At 49.8% G+C, this 21,814-nt stretch overlaps 1 protein-coding gene across 2 annotated transcripts in view; it reads right to left on the bottom strand.

Annotated features, from left to right (window-relative positions):
- The window catches only part of SLC25A42 (solute carrier family 25 member 42), a 38,806-nt gene extending 22,860 nt beyond the window's left edge, over window positions 1-15,946 (bottom strand). Inside the window, exons 1-2 of one of the 2 annotated variants that reach the window (XM_080671644.1) lie at window positions 15,863-15,924; window positions 12,399-12,528 (exon numbers count right to left, since the gene is read on the bottom strand). The gene's annotated coding sequence lies outside the window, so the exon portion shown is untranslated. Of the gene's footprint in view, window positions 1-12,398; window positions 12,529-15,862 lie in introns of both variants that reach the window. The other variant, XM_080671643.1, reaches the window with a different exon arrangement.
- Between the last annotated feature and the right edge of the window lie 5,868 nt (window positions 15,947-21,814).

Here is a 21,814-nt window from a genome sequence, read left to right as displayed (position 1 = left end):
CTGCCAAAAACACAGTCTCAGTCTAATGAGGAAACATAGGAGAGACCACACTGAAGCTACAAATGGCTAAGAAGTTCTTAGCAAAGGTGTGAAGGTCAAGGAAAGACTGAGAACCATCACAGATGAGAGACTAAGGAGACAGAAGATTAAGTGGAAGCGTGAGCCTGGGCCAGAATGGGAGCACTACGGCAAAACGTGGGGAGGGGCAGAGAAACAGGAAATCTGAATTCGGTCTGGAGATGAGTTCCCAGTGTTGCATCAGTGTGAAGTTTCTGGTTCAGATAACTAATGTGATGACACAGATGCTCAGCTAGATGAAGTGTATATAGAGACTCTCAGTTATTTTTGTCTTTTTTCTATAAGTCTAAAATTATTTCCAAAAAAAAATGGGGAAAAATGCCTTGAGAAATCCAGGAGCTTCTAGGATGTGCCAAAGGCTTCAGAGAAACACATTTTAGATGCCTGCGGCTATCGAGGGGCTGGCCCAGTGACTGGGCTCCTCTCTGTCCAGTCCATGTGTCCCAGTCAGGGCTTAGCAGGATGGGCCAAGGAAGCGCACCAGCAGCCATGGTTTGTGAGGTGACAGGTTCCTCCTGGCAGGTACACCCGGACCCTGGCTTCTCCTTGGAGCGGGGTGTTGGGGGTCAGCAAGTGTAGGGCCTCAGGCCAAGGCCTTCACTAGGGCCTATCTCTGGTTCTGCACATGAGGTAAGAAGTAAAGAGGGATGCTCTACACAATGGCAGCTATTGTTTATTAAATCCCTCTGCCCTGTGTTCTCTGATCTAGCCAGTCCTAACCACTGCTTCACAGATGGGGTTGCTAAGGCAGCGCAAGTCCTTGCTGTAGAGTCCTTGCCTGAGACTGCTATGGTGATAAGCATCGCCGCTAATGACTGGGGTGTTGCTGGCTTATCTCCCATTTTGGCAATGAGACTTGGAGAAGCTTGACTAGACCAAGACCCAAGGGAATCCCAGTCTTGACATACACCAGAAAACCAAGCTTCAAAATCATGGCTACGTCCTTCTGCACAGAGCCCAGCCCCTGGACAGCCGCAACAGCATTTCAGCCACCCAGTCTTGAGTCTAAGCCCCCTTCATATGGGCATCTCCTTGTTTGCCTCCTTCATAGAGTGTTCACTCCCTGTATTGTCTTGCTTGCTGTATGAAGGCAGGCAAAGTACCTATTCACCTCTGTTCTCCTAGGGCCAGCAGGGCCTGGCATAGAGATAGTGACTTTCCTTATCCTGAAGGAACTCCAGTGGTAAGGGAGGCAGATGCGAGGGTCCGGCTGCAATCAGAGGTCCCCTGAAGGCACTATCAAAGCCAAAAGATCCTGGCAGCTACAGGAGTCTGGGTGAGCTTAAGTGGGTAGACGGTGTGCATGGGGGTCTGAAACCTGATTGTGTACGGAGGACAGGGTGGTGTGAGGCGCAGCGGTGTGGCAGTTCAAGGTGGGGTACGAGTTCCTGCTGTGCATCCTGGTCCTTGCTGCTTCTGCTCCAACATTCACTGTGCTGCCCAGCCTTCTGAAGGGCACTCAGGGCCTGGAGCCTGAGCAGTGGCCACTGAGGGGAACTTACTCCTTCACTCCTGCTAAGAGGACCTTAGACAGGAAGAATGGCACCGTTAGCAGGACCAGGTTGGGAGGTCCATGAGTGGGGGCTAAAGGTCCTGGAATCCTCTTGTTCTGACACTGGGGGAAATGGTCTAGGAAAGGGAGCCCTAAGGACCACCTTGGTCCAATATTTAAAGAGCTGTGGTGGGCTGAATAATGGCTTCCAAAGATGTCTGTCTTAACCCCCTGGACCTGTGAACATGTTATCTTACATGGCAAAGGGGATTCTGCAGATGTGATCAAGTTAAAGATCCTGAGATGGGAAACTGTCCTGGATTATCAGGATGGCCTCAATGTCATCATAAGGTCCTCATGAGAGGGAGGCAGAAGGGTCAGAAAAAAATGTGACAACTGCCCAGCTGATATGGCTCAGTGGTTAAGTGTTGAGCTATGAACCAGGAGGTCACAGTTCGATTCTGGTCAAGTGGGCTTGATCCCCAGTGTGGGGTGTGCAGGAGGCAGCCGATCGATGATTCTCTCTTATCATTGATGTTTCTATCCCTCTCTCTGAAATCAATAAAAATATAGATATTTTAAAAAGTGACAACCAAGGCAGACTTCAGAGATGTAAAGTGCTGGCTTTGAAGGTGGAGGAAGGGTCACTGGCCAGACTGTAACGGTGCCTCTAGAAGCTGGAGCAGGCAGGACACAGACTAAACCCTGCAGTCTCTAGGAGGAGCATGGTCCTGCACACCCATTATAGATTCTGACCTCCAGAACGGAAAGATATAAACCTGTGTTGCTCTCAGTCTCCGCATGTATGGCAGTCTGTTTTACAGTCACCACAGGACACTGACACAGGCTGTCACAAGGAAGAGGTGCAGCTTTTGGGGGTGAGGGCCCTGTGGACAGCTCACAGGAGTTACAGGGAGGCCGATTCCAGGTCAATGTAAACAATGAAATGCCAGCACAGCTGCCTATGGGAGGATGGTCATTCACAATCTCTATACCAGGCACTGATGGCCCTAGGAGCACAGAGGTGAATAGATACTTTGCCTGTCTTCATACAGCAAACAAGACAATCCGGGGAGTGAACAATCTATGAAGGAGGCAAACAAGGAGATGCCCATATGAAGGGGATTCAGACTCAAGACTGGGTGGCTGAAAAAAAAGAAAAGACGGGGTGGCTGGGCCAGCCTCCATGAGGGGAGGTGTTGGAGCTAAGGCCCCACTAAACAGGGAATGGGCAGGGAGTTTGGCAGTGAGACAAGAAGTGTAAAGGCCCTGGGGCTGGAGCTAGCTGACCAGGGAGAGACTGTGGGTTGAGGAAGACAAGGGTCAGTCTTTTGGGGCTGCAGTGGGGGAGGGGTGCAGCAAGGCAGGGAGGGCCAGAGAGTGAGGTCTCAAGGAGGGGCTCCGGAGTCCGCCCAAGCTCTGCCTGAGACCTGCGGGTGGTGGGGCTGTTTTCCAGGACGGCAGGCTCAGATGGCACCAATGCGGGAGCAGTAGGCCCCTGTGTGAGGGCCTCACCCTCAATAGGATTCTCACTCATGACCCTGTAAGGGATGAGCGGCCTTTGCTCCCCGCCCCCTCCGAACTCCCCAAATGAGAAGAGGTTGTCAGCACTTCTGGAACCACCTGGTCCCATGGCACCACCAGGGAGGGTATGAGAGCAAAACATACAAAGCACCTAAGTTTACTTAAAAATACTCTAAAAACCATCCACGTGGGTCCTGTCCAGGGGTCGCTACCCTCACCCTCTCACCCCTGCTTCATCATCCCCTGATAAGGTCACAGTGATCATCCCGATGGTTCCTCATGGTTCTAGTGGTGGAAGGCCACACCCAGACCTCCTCTTATTCACTGGTCAAGGAAATGTCTCCTTGCATAATTGGGGAGGCACAGTCACAGGTCAAGGCTGGCTCTGTCCTTCACCAGCTCCTGTGGACCTTGTGGCACCACCTGAAGTGAGGGAGCCAAACACAGGACCACGTTCTCTTGACTCATCCTGCCAAGGTCTGCCTATACCTGCCCAGAGAACCAGAGCCCTCATACACAGGGAATGCAGATAGGGTGGCCACTATGCAAATCAGCCTGCAGGCTCCTAGTGGAATGTAGAGTTACCATATCACCCAGCAATTCTGCTCCTGGGCACATGCCAAAATTGAAGACAAGTCTTCTAACAAATCCCTGTACATCATGTTCATAGCAGCCAGTCACACTCACAAAAGGTGGAAACAGCCTAAATGCCCATCAGTGGATAAACAGATAAACAAAATGTGGTCCATCCATACAATGGAATATTACCCAACCATAATATAAGGAATGAAACACTGATTCATGCTGCAGTGCTGATGAACCTTGAAAACATCACTCTGAGTGCAAGAAGCCAGACACAAAAGACTAATGACCCCATCTAAGTGACCCCATCTACTAGTAAGTGAAATACACACACACTAACACAAGGAATGAAACTTTGACCCATGTTACAACACAGATGAACCTTGAGGATGTTATGCCGAGTGAAATAAGCCAGTCATAAAAGGACAAATACGGTATGATTCCTACAGTAGTAATCAGATTCATAGAAACTTGAAGCTCTAAGGGCACTTCTTTTGCCTCTGTAACTTGTTTCCTGAGCCCATTTCTTCTACCTCTGTCACTTTCTATTTTTATTTTTTAAATATATATTTTTTATTGATTTCAGAGAGGAAGGGAGAGGGAGAGATAGAAACATCAATGATGAGAATTGTTGATTGGCTGCCTCCTGCATGCCCCCCACTGGGCGGGGGGATCAAGCCCACAACCCAGTCATGTGCCCTGATTGGAATCAAACCTGGGACCCTTCAGTCCTCAGGCCAACACTCTATCCACTGAGCCAAACCAGGTAGGGCCCCTGACACTTTCTAAGTAAACTTTCTCTTATAGTTTGGGAAAAAAGGAAAAGAAAGTAGAAGGGTGGGTGGCAGAAGCTGGGGGAAGAGAATGGGAGTTAGTGTTTAATGGTAACAGTTTCAGTTTTGCAAGATGAAAAGTCATGGAGATGGATGGTGATGATGGTGATGGTTGTATAACACTATGAATGTACTTAATGCCACTGAACTGTGCACTTTAAAATGGTTAAGATGGCACATTTTGTGTTGCATATATTCAATCACAATTTAAAAAATTCAAACACAACCAAAACTCAGCAGTGACAATAAAGATCAGAATGGGGTTACCTTTTTTTTTTTTTTTTAAATATATTTTATTGATATTTTACAGAGAGGAAGGGAGAGGGACAGAGAGTTAGAAACATCGATGAGAGAGAAACATCGATTAGCTGCCTCCTGCACACCCCCTACTGGGGACATGCCCGCAACCAAGGTACGTGCCCTTGACTGGAATCGAACCTGGGACCTTTCAGTCCGCAGGCCGACGCTCTACCACTGAGCCAAACCGGTTTCGGCTGGGGTTACCTTTGATGGTTATGATAGGGAGGGGCACGGAGGAGCCAGTTGCAGGCTTAAAACACTCTGTATCTTGGTCTGGTTACATGTGTGAACACGTGTAACAATTCTTTGAGTTGTACACTCAGGAGTTATTCAGATTATTGTAAGTAAATTATACTGTAATAAAGAAATTTTTAGTCCTGGCCCGTGTGGCTCAGTTGGTTGAGCACTGTCCTTATACCGAAAGGCTCCATTCCTGGTCAGGGCACATGCCCAGGTTTCTGGTTCAGTCCCGGATGGTTTGTGTACAGGAGGCAGCCAATTGATAGTTCTCTCTCTCTCTCTCTCTCTCTCTCAAATAAATTAAAAACATATATTTTTTTAAAGATAATTTTAGACAGTAAGAAAAAACGACCCACACCTGCCCAGCCCCCAGCCCCTCCCTGGCCCACTGACCCTGAGCACTGTGTTCCTAACTCCCAAGGAACTCTAATGGTACCAGGAGGACAATGTGCCCTAGTCGCTATCACTCACCTTCTTCTTCACCTGTGGAGAACGCTGCTGATGGTTTTGGCAAAGACTAAAAGTTAGGAGGGCTTTTAAGCTGGAAGGTGGGCCACACTCGTAGAGGATGTCCAGCCCCCTTCTTAGAAACAGCACCCTGGGCAGCCTCTACCCTCTATCACCTTGAAGAAGCGGGGCTTATCCTCCCCTTGACTCCATGGTAACCTGGGGGACTCTGGCTACATCATGAGCTCATACTCCTGGGTTCAGGATGCTGGATCCAAAGAAATTTTTGCGGGGGGAAGAGGGAGATGGAGTTGGGCCAGGTAAGTCCTCTTTCCCCAGGGAGGGGAAGTAGATCAGCCTGAGGGCAGGGACACAGAGCCAAGGCCTGGAGCGGGAAGGCAATGTCTGTAGATTGGGGATGTCCAAGGACCAAACATGTGGGAAGAACCTGGGCTTTTCCACCCTGGAGCCCATGAAGCCCCCTTTCTGATTCAGCCAGTTCAGGATGGGTTTCCATTTACTGTAGAAGCCTGACCTGTATATTTCCCTTACCCTCCTCAGCCCTAGGCAGCATTTCCAACCACAGACACAGCATCCTGTGGCCCCAGTGGGCTCAGCTTCATCAAACTCTCCAGAAGCACCTTTGACAAGTACCATGAACTAGGATTCAGGTGTGTCTTTCCTAGTAGTGGATAAGAACCAGGGGCCAGCCCAGCTGGTGTGGCTCAGAGGTTAAGCATTGACCCATGAAGCAGGAGGTCATGGTTCGATTCCTGGCCAGGGCACATGCCTAGGTTGTGGGCTGGATCCCTAGTGTGGGGCGTGCAGGGGGCAGCCAATCAATGATTCTCTCTTATCATTGATGTTTCTATCTCTCCTTCTCCCTCTCCCTTCATCTCTAAAATCAATAAAAACATATTTAAAATAAAAAGGGCCAGGTGCAATGGGCCACTCTCCCCCCACCCCCCACTTGCCACAGGTGGGTGGCATGTGCAGACCAGCCCCAGTGAACATTTATATTTTCACATAGCATTTCTGTTCTGGCAATCTTTCCATCTGCCAAATAAAAATCCAAAGTGAAGTGGGGTGGAGTAGGGGACTACTTCAGCAATATAACTGACTCAACAGCATTGTCTAGAAACTGTGAACCTGGGGTCACAGGATCTTAGGGAGCCCAGCCTGTGAGCCCCACGCTATAGCTGCTCCTTGTGTATGACTGTCCTAATACAGTAGAACCTCATTTTTTTAACTTAATTTGTTCCAGAAGGCTGTTCGAGAAGCAATTTGTTCGAAAATCAAATCATTTTTCCCTATTAGAAAGAATTTAAATTGAATTAAACTGTTCCAGACCCTCAAATGATTTTGTTTTAACCTTTCTTATATATAGTACATGTCTAATGCATAGTTTAATCTATAAATAAACACTTCTTTTCTTAAATCTATCAAACCATCCCTACTAGCCTTAAACGAACTTTTTATATATCACTACCTTCAAAATGCTATCATGGGCTAACTGCTTTTCCTTTATCCAATAAACAAGTTTTTCTACTTATTCAATTGCCTGTGATTGTTGTTTTGTGAGCACTATCACACCCTTAGCAATATTGGCACTCTTTATATTTTAAAATTGTGCTAATCATCAAAAGCATTCTCTCCTTTGTTGCCTGAGAAACACTTTCTGTCATGCTGAGGTATCAGCATGAAAGGGTTGTCAGGTCAAAAATTGAAGTTTTGGTCAACAACCGAGATATTTTTTTCTAAGAACTGAATTGAGATAGGAGACACTCGAGAAATGAGGTTTGACTGTATGTACACGAAGATACACACAAACACACATGTGCACACATATTCATGCCAGCCTTCCTTGGAAGTTTCTTGCCCAGGGCTACCGTTCGTGCTAGTGTGTGGCGGGAGCTCTGCACAGCAGTGTGCTACACCTCTTGGGACATGTTTGCACAAACAGGAGCAATTTCTCGGTTGATGGAGTTTACAAGCAGCTGTGGAACAGATACCATAATGTCTTGGTAAACAGAAACCAATTAACATCCTATCTGCCTGTTGATAAAGGCCTTTCCTTTTTCCAGTTAATGGGCATTAACTTTCAGCTAAGAGAGCTGAAGCATCTTACATAACCGCTGCTCCTTGTTAACCCCAACCCAGCCAGCTGCTGTGTGTTTCTCCTGGCTGCATACACTTTCACACAAACTCTGGTCACTGCAACCCTGTGCTACAGTCTCTACAGGTCAGACACAAAAGCATCCACATACAAAAAATCCAGAACATTCTAAGGTTAATCACTGTCCTTGGTCCTTGCATTCAGTGAGTACTGCCACACTTGTTGCCAACTGCACTTGGAGTAAAACAACTGAGGCACTCAATGGTACTAAGGGGGTACACTTGTGTAATGGCCAAACCCCAAAAGCCTTGTGTTCTTGCCACACAGAGCCTAGCATAGCACTTACACCTACTTAATTACTTGCTGGGTGAATGAATTAATTCCCTGGACATACCAAGTTCTGCTTTGGCTACACTCCCTTTATACCTGGCAAACTCCTCTGCATCCTTCAAAGCCATCCTAAACATTCTGGCCGCACCTCCCCAAAGTTAGTTGTTCTGTCCTTCACCGAACATACACAGTTCCCTGCCACTTTTCATTTGCTTCCCCTGCTAGGCTGGGGGTCCCAGGAAGGCCTGGGCCTGGGTCATGCTCAGTGTTCATGCCTAGCAAGGAGGCAGAGACGTACACTGTAGATATCATTCTGCCCCAGGAAGGGCACTTCCTCAATCTGCCTCATTCCCCAAGCAGGAGCCCATCCAGGCTTCTTGCCATGCCATGCTGGTGTTGTGAGAAGGCAGGTTTCAGTGTGTGACTTTGGATTAAACGTCTCTGGACCTCAGTTTCCCAATCCATCACTATCTTCCCAGGCTGGTGCTGCTAGAGTGGGTCACAGGTATTAGTAAGTACTGTTTTGCCTAATAAGGAGTCACATGGGGCTGGGAGGGAGCCCACAAAACACCACCTATCTCCCAGCTCTCACCACCCAGCAGAGCACCGACCTCTGGAATCCAGCCCCGTAACTCTCCCTCCTCCAGGTTCATCTCTCCAAAGAAACTTGAACAAACTTGAACAGCAGTGCCCCGCTGCCCATCAAAAGGAAGCGCCTGTTCCCCACCAAGCACTCCACCACATCATCCTCACTACCCAGCACAACAGTGGTGTAATCTCTGACTGACAGTCAGGCCTGGCAATCATTTGGCTCTGGCCAATGTACTCCAGAAAAAGGGGCCGTGAGAAGCCCCCAAACCTGCTCATTCTTCAAGGCCTGGCTCTTATGCACCTCCTTGCCAGATTGAGGATAGACCAGCCACAGGCTGAAGTCTGACCAGCAGTGGGTAGCATCTCCCCATAGTGCTGCAAGCCAGGAGTACCACCCTGTCCCCTCCCCTCTCATGGCCACAGGGATTTGCAAACAACAGGGTAGGGGAGGGTCTCCCACATTCTCCCAGCACTGAACTATTCCACCAGGTGTTTCCAGGAGTGCCTGTCCCAGAATCTCTGGGGACACCTGTACAGGACTCCTCATCCCCATCCCAGACTGAAGTCGGAGCCACCAGAGTGAGGCCCAGGAATCAGCCCTTTAGACAGGATGAGGGGGAGACACACTGGGCTGACAAATACCGAAGACCTAGTAGGTCTTGGGTCAGCATGGCTCTAACTAACCCGATTCATCCTGCAGCAAAGGCACAGGGCCTGGAGAGGGAGCAACAGCTCTGACATCTGCAGGGCACATTTCATCATGGAGCCTTGAAACCCTTCTCAAGCATGGTCTCCAGTCCAGGTACCCAAGTCACAGCTGGGAAGGCACAGGCCATCAGAGGTTCTGAGCCCTAGGTCTGCTGACCACTCCAGTCCACAGTGGCTTCAACCTGAGCACTCTCCTCTGCTGGCTTTTCCTGCCTCTCTCATCAGCATCACAGACCTCACAGGACGCTCTTGGGCTTCCCAACCCCATAGCTTTCTCCTGGGTGTCACATGTCCAGGCTTGTTCATTCCCTCTGCTCACAACACGTTGCCATCAAATGAACTCCTTAATGACTTCAGATCTTGGTGAACCTTCCTGGACCCCTGAATTAGTACCACAGCCTCTGATCAGGACCAATCAATTACAGTGCCTTACCACTCAGTGAGGGTCTGACCCACATCCACGTACCCTTCCCTTCTGAGCCCCAGTGTGTCTGCTTTCTCTGCACCTGTCCCGAGTCCTGGCACACAAATATTTAGATTGTAGAATGAGGCTTTGAGTTTGTTCTACTCCTAGAGGCCATACTGATGGCAGCATCTGTGTTTAACAGCAACTGAAAGCACAGTGCTACAGCTACTTGCTTGGATTCAGACCGACCAACACCTGTCTGGGCTCCTGTCTGGGCTTCCCCATGTGTGTCTCTGGGCAAAAGCCTCCTCAAGCTTTGATCTCCTTTCTATAACATTGGGAGGACCTAGGACCAAGCTATCAGTCCAGTAAGTACTTGCCAAGGGGTGACAAAGAGCAAAACTGAGATGTATACTTTCACTTCTCCGGGTCCTTATTAGCTCTGGGCAGATGCCCCCACCTGAGGGAAGGGAGTTGGGTGATCAAGGGAGCCTACAGGGGCTGCCCACAGGGGCCATCTGAAGGGGCTGGGGAATGTACTACGACCCTGCCGACCTCACCTTGCTGGAAACAGCAGAGGCAGCTGGACAAGCACTTCCTCGGATAATGCTCTGAAGAAAATGCTGGCTTCACAGCTGCAGGGGTTAAATTGGGTCCCACAAAGTTCATATCCACCCAGAATTTCAAAAGGTGACCTTATTTGGAAATAGGGTCTTTGGAGATATAATTAAGCATTTTGAGATGAGATCATCCTGGATTCAGGGTGAGCCCTGAATCCAATGACTGGTGTCCTTAGTAGAATACACAAACACACAAAGAAGAAGGCCTGTGGATATGGAGGCAGAGATCAAGGTGATAGGGCTGCAAGCTAAAAAACCCAAGGGTTGTGAGCAGCAGCCAGAAGCCAGGATGGATTCTCTCAGGGCCCTCTGTAGGAACCAACCCTGCTGTCTTAATCTGTTTGGGCTTATGTAACAGAATAGCACAGGGCTTATAAACAACAGAAATGTATTTCTCATAGTTATGGAGGCTAAAAGTCCAAAATCAAGGCTCTGACAGACAGTGGCTGTCTTCTCACTGGGTCCTTACATGGTAGAAGGGTCTAGAGCAGGGGTGGGCAAACTTTTTGACTCGAGGGCCACAATGGGTTCTTAAACTGGACCGGAGGGCCAGAACAAAAGCATGGATGGAGTGTTTGTGTGAACTAATATAAATTCAAAGTAAAGGAGCGGAGGGGAGAGCAAGAGAACCAGATAGAACAGCCGAATCCAGCCCGCGGGCTGTAGTTTGCCCAAGGCTGGTCTAGAGTACTCTCTGGGGTCTCTTTTATAAGGCCAATAATCCTCATCACCTAATTACCTCCTGAAACCATCGTATTGAGATCAGGTTTCAACATAGGAATTTTTTAAAATATCTTTTTACTAGAGGCCCAGTGCACAAATTTGTGCACGGATGGGGTCCCTCAGCGTGGCCGGTGATTGGGGCTGATCAGGGCCAGCCAGCTAGCTGGCCAGCGGGGTGGCGAGAGGGACTGTGGGAGGCTGGCCAGCCATGGGAGGTTGGCTGTGGGAGCACACTGACCACCAGAGGGCAGCTCCTGCATTGAGCCGTCTGCCCCTTGGTGGTTGTTTGGTCGTTCGGTTGCTTAGGCTTTTATATATATAGATTGATTTCAGAGAGGAAGGGAGAGGGAGAGAGAATCATAGATTGGCCACCTCCTGCATGCCCCACACTGGAGATCGAGCCAGCAACCCAGGCATGTTCCCTGACCGGGAATCAAATCATGACCTCCTGGTTCATAGGTCGAAGCTCAACCACCAAGCCATACCAGCCAGGCTCAACATATGAATTTTATTTTATTTTTTAAAATATATTTTTGTTTATTTCAGAGAGGAAGGGAGAGGAAGAGAGACTTAGAAACATCAATGCTGAGAGAGAATCATTGATTGGCTGTCTCCTGCACACCCCCTAGTGGGGAACGAGCCCGCAACCAGGGCATGTGCCCTTGAACAGAATCGAACCTGGGACCCTTGAGTCCACAGGCCGATGCTCTATCCACTGAGCCAAACCAGCTAGAGCGGCAACATATGAATTTTAAGGGAAGACACAAATTCAGTTTATATCCCCTGTCAACACCTGATTTTGGCCTTCTGGCCTCTACAACTATGACGAAATAAATTTCTGTTGCTTTAAGCTACCTAGTTTGTGGTAATTTGTTGCAGTTACCCCAGGAAACATGGCAGAGTCTCTGAGACCAAACCAGCCAATGTTGGCTTGTCTCTTCGCTAGTGACCTGTCTCTGGCCCTGAGGTCACTGCTCTCCTCTCTGGACCTCAAGGGCACTCTCCTGGCAGAGCTTCAGCATAAAACTTGGCTTCTGGGGAACTTTGTTGAGACCCTGAAGTCCCAGCACTCAGCTGCAGCAAAAGGTACTCAGTGAAGAAGGAAAAAACCAAAACATTGACAAGTGTATTTTAAAAATAGCACAGTGACACAGTGACCAGGGAGGGGCTGTGGGACACAGGGAGTCACTCTAATTCTTGAGCTGAGTGTTAGTTTCATTATTCTTTCTACCTTGGTTCTTTCCATGTGTACACTATATATTTTTTATTAAGTAATAATAAAACCCAAACAAGCCCAAATAAAACTCAAAGAACCTAATATCTTTGATCATCACAGTGTTCCTCTGATGTCCAACTGCCAAAATAGAAAAGAACAAAAAATAAGGTAGCATGTGGGAAAAGGCCTGACCTCAGTCTGATGACACCCTCCACCAGGAGCCAATAACAGGCAATTGCCAACAACTGAACCTTGAGACAGCTTCCCAAATAGATTTAGCATTTGACTTCTTTCAATCTCATCTGATGTCTTCATTCTTTTGCTGGATCCAAGAGGAAAAAAAAATTAGCAACAGCTACACAGCTATTCTAGCCAACTGTTCTTGTCAAGGTACCTCATGCTTATCAAGGTACCTTGTGTCAACATCTCAGGATGTGCCCTCCTGGGACTCCAGGCGATGCCCTATCAAGCACAAGATTTCCTTCAGAGCTTTGCAGAATAGGAACTTAAATATGTTTTGGATTGAATTATACTCTAACTGTGAAAGAGAAACAGAAATCTATCGTTTAATTACCACCACATGGGCCATAATCCCTAAGAGATGTACAGGAAGCAAAGAAGCAACATTCCAAAGGATCTTTTGGGCTATTTTTTACCTCTCAGATTGGAGACAGAATACTTGATAAACACACAGACACACACACACACACACACACACACACACACACACACACAAAACAAAACAAAACACCCTGGCTACTGGAGGAGAAAACAGGCATTCCAACTTTACAGCTGAGAGACTGGACATCTCTGGAGGAACATTAACCATTTTAATGGACATGCCCTTTGGCCTGCCACTCCTTAGGAAGTTGTTCCATTGAATGTAAGCTGCAAGAAGTCAGAGGTTTCAAAGTGCCTGCACCACACACGCTCACTACATATTCGCTCACACATGAGTCTATTTGTTCAGTGCAGCTTGGTTTGTAAAAGAAAATGAGTGACAACTTGGTAAAAAAAAACAAAACTGGATATGTAATCAACATACCCATTTGATAAAATCGGATGCAAATTTACCAGTGGTTTGAAAGGGGCAGAGCATATATTCCCCCTCCTTCCTCTGCCCCCCCCAACATAGACTATCTCTGAAGGAAACAGAAGAAATTAACCATGGTGCCTCTGAAAGGGGATGGAGTTCAGGTATGGGAAGACCTGCCTATTTTACTGTATGCCCTTTACAACTGTTTGATTTTTTTTACCATGTACATGAATTACCTTGTTATTTTATATATATATATGACCTATATAATAAAAGGGTAATATGCAAATTGTCCCCTCGACCGGGTGTTCGACCAGAGCTCGACCAGGGGACGGGGCTGTCCCATCAATCACCCGTGGCCCCCCGCCCCCACTGGCCCCAGCCCAGCTGGCCCCCACCCATGCACAAATTTATGCACTGGGCCTCTAGTGTGTGTGTGTGTGTGTGTGTGTGTGTGTGTGTATTTGTGTGTGTATATATATATATTTGTGTGTGTGTGTATATATATATATATATAGAGAGAGAGAGAGAGAGAGAATATGTGTACAGTATATGTATATATAAAATATATAAATGTGTGTATATGACCCTGGCTGGTGTGGCTCAATTGGTTGGAGCATTGTCCTGTGCATCAGAAGGTCCGGGTTCAGTTCCTGGTCAGGGAACACGTCTGGTGCAGGCTCAATCCCAGATTAGGGCATGTTTGGGAGGCAACCAATTGTTGTGCCTCTCTCACACTGATCTTTCTTTATCTCTCTCTCTCCCCCCCTTTTCCTGTCTCTGAAATCAATAAAAAAATTTGTAATTAAATGTATATGACATTTATATCTGTTTATAACAACATCTACATATACACATACACACATTTTAAATGACTCCTTTTGAATTTGAACAGAAAACTCCAATAGCTTCAGTTTCAGGAGAAGCTGAAAGTGACATGACCCTCTGGAACATTCCAGCAACATCTTTGCAGGGAGAGAAAGGTTGGGATCCAGTCAAAGGGGGGGATGGAGTGGTCCTGTAAGAGGCTCTATGCAAGCCTTACAGGAAAGGGCACCTTATTGCTTTTTTTAACAACAAAGCCTCGGTCTCCTCTGCTGCACACAGGCAAATCATACTCCCAGGATTGAAAAGTTCCAGAAAAATCATTATCCCCAGCACCACACCAGGTTCCAGTTTAGCAGTTTAGCTCTAACTGTAACATTAGCTCTCTCACTCTGAAGAGTGTTTGCTTACTCTGGATGCATTGGCTTTAAGGGTCCAAGGAGCTCCCTTGGGTCAAGGAGGGGCTTCAGTTTGCAAGAGCGGGGACCAGAGGCCCTGCAACTTCCTTCCAAGTGACCTTGCTAGAGGCAGCACCCCAGGTATTGAAACCACACCCAGCACCCCCATCCCCAACCCAGGGCTGGCACTCATTTTCCAGCAGCAACCAGGAGCTACTCTTCCAGCTCAGTCTTTCTGGACCCAAAGTCATGATGCCTGAAGAACAGCTGCAGAGAGGGTGGGGGTCCCCTTTCCTGCCAACCCTTCAGAAATAACACACAACAGATGGGCAAAAATGGTGGAAGTCCACAGAGAAGGATTAGCAATGCTCAAGAAGGGGTGGGCTCTGCCTCCCCAATTCAAGTCACTTTAGGTTTGTTAAATTAAATTAAAATGGAAATAATTCTGGTTTTGTCTGGGATGGGATTATTCTAAGTCCATAAATCACTTAATAGACTACCATAAATGAAAAGATAGTATGTGGGTGGGCTTTTCTTGGGAGGGGGGATGCAGTGATCCTCAGATTTCAAGGTTTGGAATGTTGAAGGGGGGCGGTGTTTTGAGGATTAGAGAGGGAGGCAAACACAGGAGCATGTAGAAGAAAGTACCTGCAGGTGCACTGACTGGGGGTGTGAAGCCACTGCAGTGTTGCTTAGGGGCACAGGGCAGGTAGTGTGTGTTGCGGGGGGGGGGGGGGGGGACGGGAGGGGGGCGGCCTGAGGGCCCTGACCAAAGTTGCTGAAGGGAAGGGCAGCGAGAGGGGCACAGACAGCAAAGTCAGTGAAGAGATACCAACGGGCCCAGATGTTAGTAGAGGGCCCTGAGTTTGGGGTCACAGGCTCAGGTGTTGGTGTGGGAGTGCAGGCCCAGTTGTGGAGGCGGGGTAGGGTGGAGTGCAGGAGGAGACAGCTCCGGGTGTGCGGCATTATCAAAAGATACAGTCTCAGGAGATGTGGGAGTTGTCCATGAGTGGGGGCGCGGTCAGGTATGTGAGGGGGACCGTAAGTGGGAGCACAGACTCAGTTGCATGTAGACCTAACTGTGCTGGGCGCCTGGGGACGCGGCCCCGGAGATGTCGGCGAGGCGGACAGTCTCAAGTGTATGGGGCGGGGGGGACTCAATGAGAACTGACGGGGTGTCAGGTGTGCGTGGGCTTAAGGTGAGGGTGTCAGATCCGGCTATGGGGGCCCCCCAGAGCACACCAGACGCTGGGGGGGGGGGGAGCTTGGTCCTCTACTTGCCCCCGTGACGCGGTCATTCCCCACCTCTTCCACCCCCGTCCCAGGACCCATGACTGGGCCGTGCTCGCCCTGACCTCCGACGCCTGCGCCGCCGCGCGCCCCCCACGCCCGCTCACCGGCTGGGAGGCGTCGCTGTCACCGCCGCCGCTGCCGCCTCCAGTCACCACAACTCCGCCTCGCGTACCCCTCCTGCGCGCGCTGCGGGAGGGGTCCATGACGCGCCCCGATTGGCTGTGCGATGACCAATCAGAGCTAGAGGTGGCAATGATTGGTGAGCATAAAGCAGACGGGCAACCCCTAAAGCCAATCGCTGCGGGGGTACAGGCGGGACTGTTGTGAGAGACTCGGAGTGTCAAGGGTGGTCCCGCCCGACAGAGGTGCTGGGTGGTGAAGGCCTGGAAGCTGGCGAGAATTGGAGCACTGGCAGAAGACAAGCAGCCCTGACGACCAATCGCTGGGGAACAAGAGCGGGGCTCCGAGGTGGCTGGAGCAACTGGCTCCAGTGAAACAGAGGGAGTAGCCTGGAGGGCGACGAGGATTGGCTGCGAAGCCGAAGGGTAGGGGGTGGCCAGCCGTAGGGGCCGTGGGCGGTGTGCCACGGGCGGAGCTCGAGTGTGCAAAGTGCAGTCAGGCCCGGAGCATGGCGGCTAGAGGTGCCCTCCTACGCCCCACATGTAGTCCCCTGAGACTGTGGAGAGTGAACTTGGGCCATCTCGGCAGAAGGACTCGTGGATAATCACTCCCTATTATTCTGCTGCAAACGACAGGGAGAGTGTGAACTCGCTGGAGCTCACTGAGGCTGGCATTCTGCGGCTCCCGGTTGGTGTGAAGACGTGGAAAGAAGTGGAATCCTACTCGTGCGCTTTGTGATTTTCTGGAAGTCTTGGACTTTTCCGAGTTCAGCTTTCTGTCCCTCGATCCAATGGCATCCCAGTCTGGCCTCTTCCCTGCTATAAGCCTTTGTAATCTTAACCACAATCCCGTGAGTTTAAAGCTACCATTGGCCCCCTTTTACAGAAACCAGAGCATACAGAGGTCAAGCTCCTTGCCCAACACCACAACGCACTTAGGTGGCTGGATCTGGGTGTGAATCAGCAGTCTGCTTTTTGGAAGAGGATAAGACAGTGTCAAAGAATAGCTCTGGAGGCCTGAAAGACTTGGGTTCCAATTCCTGTTCAACCATTGACCCACCCACCTCACAACCTTGGGCACTTTGAGACTGTTTCTTCATTGGACAATGATTCTTACACCTGGAAAATTTATATCCCAGCCCTTGCCTTGATCCTCTGGTGAATGCCTTTGACCCACAGGAGGTCACAACAGGCCTGTGAGCCTCAGCTTCTCTGTGAGGTGTGGTTCATGGAATTCTTTGCAGTCAGACCAGCAGTTTAGGGAGCCATCTGTCATCCAGTGCTCTGCTGTCACTGGCACTTCCCCCAAGCCCACTTGTTCTTTGATTCCCTTAATCTCCAGGAGAGAGAGGGTTACAAATGTTCCCAGATACTGGCTCTTATTACACCAGGTTCAGGTTGGGGTTGGTGGGAATTCAGTTCAGAACCAGGAGTCCTGGGAGGGAGCAAGGCTGAGCTAAGCCTTAATAAGGGCTCACATTTCAGGGTTGTACTAGCCGCTGGTAAGTGCTTAATCCATGACAGTCTCTTAGAGGAAATGACTGGGGCTCATACTATAGGAAGTCACTAGCCCAAGACCACCATCTGACTTATGATATTCCTATGATATCCCTGCCTCCCCTCCCCTTCCATATCTCCTAGCTGTGGTTAGCTTCCCTGAAACTTCAAGACCATGGTCTCCATTCTGCCCTCCAGAGAAAAGGAGGAACCAGGGTCTGCTGAACACCTACTGAAGTGTCAGGTCCTTGCCAGGCCTTCCCAACACCATGTCACATGACTTCCAGATGGGGGTGACAGTGCCCACTTTGCAGACAAGAAAACCTAGCCTCATGTAACAAATGTTCCTTGCTGGAAGGGTGCAGGGCTGGGTTTGATCCCTGCTCTTTTTGACTTGCTGGCCACAGGATCTTCAGCAAGTGACTCAAACTCCCTGCCTCAGTTTCTCCAACTAACTCCCAGGGTTGATGGCAGCATTAATGAATTGAATGGAAGTAAAATTCAAATGCATTGGTCTGCAGTGAGAACTCATTGAGCATCTGTGATGGACAAATCGTTCTTAGGGACTCTGTTTCCTTTTTTATAAATAGCACTTTATGGAATGTGGATATAGACCAACTATGAGTATAATCTGCCACCCGAAGAGGGAGATATTAATGCTCAAGGAGTCCTCACTCACAGTATCCATCTGCCAAGCTCTGTGAGGGAAGCAGCAAGCTCCTGGAAAGTCCCATGGTACTCCCTAGGGACATTGCCAACTGAGGCAAGGGTCAGGCAGCATCCTAACACCCAGCTGCTCCTTCTAGTGCCAGAAACACTGGCTGTGCTCTGGCTTCTGTTTGCTTGTTAGCAAGCTGGCACCAGCCAACCTTTCTCTACCCTTCCAACAATGACAGGCAAAGCCCCTTGGCATCAGCAACTGATAGATACCCCACCATGGGCACCTTGGTTGTGACTGGCCAGTGTGCTCAGGATCCTAGCTCTTCTGAGCTGGCCTGGCTGGCCCTGGGCAGGCCACTCCCTCTTTGTCCCCTAGTTCCCTCTGCTTCTCTGGGATCCCGGGAATCATCTCTCACACCAGCAATGAACTAGGCTTAGGGACAAGGCTTAATCAACCGAGGCCAGAGAGCCATTTGCCCAAGGTCAGGTTAGCAACACTGGCAACAGAGGAGTGGCAGAGGCAGGCCGAGCTGGGTTCTCATCCTGTTCGGCCCCCCAAATGCCAGTGAGTCTATTTCTCATCTGGAAAAATGGGGTTCACAGGCTATGCCTCTCAGAAATATTTGCAACCAAGGACCCTAGGCTCTTCCCTGGCTGGAGGGACACAACAGTGACTATAGCCAAAACTGACTGGTCTCAAGGCAATCTCAGTCTCCCAGAGGCTCCGAGAGTCCTAGCGACTCATCCAAGAGCACCCAGCAACAGAGGCACAGCCCAAACGTGTTGGCACCTCCCTTGCAGTCATGTTGCCCTTAGCCCATGTTTTGATGTCATCAACAAGGTCAGGGAGTACTCCTTGGGGTGGGAGGGTGCTGTGCTGGGCCTTGCAGGGAGCTATGGCCCAGTGCTGTGACAAACAGTCCATTTTCAGTTGACTCGGCCAAGGCTAACCAAGGCCAAGGTGGCAGTGCAGGGATTAGAATCTAGGCATGGCCAACTTCTGGGAAATGTGGGGTCTTCAGCTGGACATGGGATAACCAGGCTGAGGACATCTAAACAGTCCCTAAGTGCACCCCCTGAAGACACCCATTTCCTCTAGCTAAGGTGGGAAGAACTGATAAACGGGAGCCACCCATCCCCGAAGAGGCCTGCAGCTATAGAAAAGCTGGCAAAGAACCGAGGGGTGGGCCCTGGGCTGTGTGGGAGGCCTTCTCTCCAACCACCCTATGTACTTATTAATTTACTCAGGTATATGTTCAGAAATGTTTACAGCAAGCTGGAGCAGAGTGGGGAAGACAGGAGCCTACCCACACAGAGTGGGGGGCAGACAAACAGGAAAACATACAAACAAGGGGACCTCAGATAGTGTCAGAGGTCAGAGGCATAGCACAAGGGGTGATGGGACTGGGAAAGGGAGATGACAGAGGGAAGAGTACTCCAAAAGGACGGCAAAGGCCCTGAGGTGAAGAGGCTGGTGTGGTTGGAATCATGATTAAAGGAGAGCATGAGGAAGATGAGGGTGGGAGTGGGCAGGACCTGGAGTGCAGTTTGGTTTTATGGGGAGGTCAATGGGGAGCCACGAGCAGATTGAGAGCTGATCTGGGGCAGGAATCACAGGGCAGCACTCAGGCTTCCTCAGAAACTGGCTGGCAGCATCCACCCTCCCACTCACCCCTACCCACTCCTGACCATGTGACAGATGAAGTAGCATAAGGGTTACAGGGCCTGAGGGCTCCCCAAGGTCACAGTGTTACAGGCATCTAGACAGACATAAGCAGAGCAAGGATAATGGACCAGGTACAGAAGGTCACCAAGACCAAAAGCCCTGGGTGCCTAACAAGGGGCAAAACTAGGAAAATAATAACCTCACCCCCAGGGTAACCTTTCCTTCCCTAGCATATGGCTAGTCATGCGGTTTAGACCCCCTGACCTTTTCCTACCTAAAGATAACATCTAGGCCTCAGTTGTATTTCAGCTCACAGCCCACAATGGCAGCAAAATCAGACAAATGATACCATGGCTGACTCAGGAGCAGCTGCACTTGACTATTGATGCCCTGCCCAGGCGCCAACCAATCAGTGACCAGGATCCTGAAAGAGCATGCTTGGAAAGCTGATGAATGCCTCCCCTGAGACCACCCCTAAGATTCCCACCTGCAAGAAATAAATACCATCAATGCAAAGGACCCAACGCATGCTCTCCCCAAGGGGAGCATGCCTGTGCCATTCCCTTCCGCCTCTCCTTCCTCCACAGGCACATATTCCCTAAACTCTAAGGGACCCCACAAGACCTGCAACCAGGGAAGCAGTGGGCAGCAGCAGCTCGTCCTGGGCAAACTCCCTGAACTTGTCTCCAAGGCCCCCTTTTCTCTGACTTCCCAGTGAGCCAAAGCAGCCCAGTCTAGACTCTCCTGTTGCTTCTACTATGTCCTTGTTTCACTGTCCTGAGTGTGTTTTTGCTGCAGCCAACCAATTCTTGCTTGTTTTGCTGCACTGTGTCTCTTGCTTGAAATCTTTCCTTCAAGGAGATAAGAACTGAAGTCTTGTCTTGCTGGTAACAGAAGGACTGTCCCAAGGTCACACATTTGGCTGAACCAGAAATCAAAGTCAGGGCAACCTAGAGCAGGCAGGGATCTTTCTCTTACACCCTTGCCAAGTCCCTGGTGAGGGGAGATTAGGGCAGGGTCACTGGGGCAGAGGGTCATGTCAGCCCAATTGAGCAGGCAGGGTTTGCCCAGCTGGGGGCGGGGGAGACTTGGACACCACAGGGAGATGGAGCCAGGGTGCTGACCTCACAGCTATTTGTATTAGCCAATTTCCATGGAAACCAGGAACCTTCTGGGAAAAGGGCTTGAACTGATGTCAAGAGTGGAAATGAGTCCCTCCTCAGGCTAGGGCAGTGGTCGGCAAACTCATTAGTCAACAGAGCCAAATATCAACAGTACAACGATTGAAATTTCTTTTGAGAGCCAAATTTTTTAAACTTAAACTTCTTCTAACGCCACTTCTTCAAAATAGACTCACCCAGGCCGTGGTATTTTGTGGAAGAGCCACACTCAAGGGGCCAAAGAACCGTATTGTGGCTCGCGAGCCGCAGTTTGCCGACCACTGGGCTAGGGGAAGTGAATGACCAGTAGAGGAGTGTACTCCAAGAGAGGAGAGGGGCTCTAAGGTGCAGGGTGGAGGGGCCAGGCATGTGCCTGGAACCCACCAGGGTCGTGAGGTTACTATGACCCTACCAGGCCATTAGGAATGCATGAGCTGCCAGATGACCACAAGATGCCCCCTGAGTATGACTGCAGAGAAAGCTGGGGTCTGCCAAGCACCAGTGCCTGGGGACCCAAGAACACTTGGGAGATGTAGTGGGCATCGGGGTACCAAAAGTGATGTCCATCCTACAGATTCAGAGAGAGAAGGCAGGCTGCCCAAGCCACTTAGCAAGCAAGGATCTCAATGTGGTCAGGAGGGGGAGTGCAAGAGTGTCCTCCTGAGTGACCAAGGTGAAGCTAAGACAATCAGGCACCTCCCATGTCTCAGCTCTGCTCCAACATCGAGGGTGAGCTCTCTACCCCTCCCACGCGTGCGCGTGAGCGCGCGCACACACACACACACACACACACACACACTCCCTGTTTTATGGAGGATCAAATCAAAGCTCAGAGAGGTTACGTCACTTACTGCAGGCCACATAGTTGAGTGGGGGTTGGATGCTAAGAAATTCAGCTCCCTAAGGAGATGCACACTCAGAAGCAGCAACCTAAGTGCCTGCAAACCCCAGGCT

Source organism: Plecotus auritus (assembly GCF_963455305.1).
Source record: "Plecotus auritus genome assembly, chromosome: 6".
In the NCBI taxonomy this organism is placed as follows: Eukaryota; Metazoa; Chordata; class Mammalia; order Chiroptera; family Vespertilionidae; genus Plecotus; species Plecotus auritus.
The sequence above is the reverse complement of the archived record's forward strand: the minus strand, read 5'-3'. Positions and strand labels throughout refer to the sequence as shown.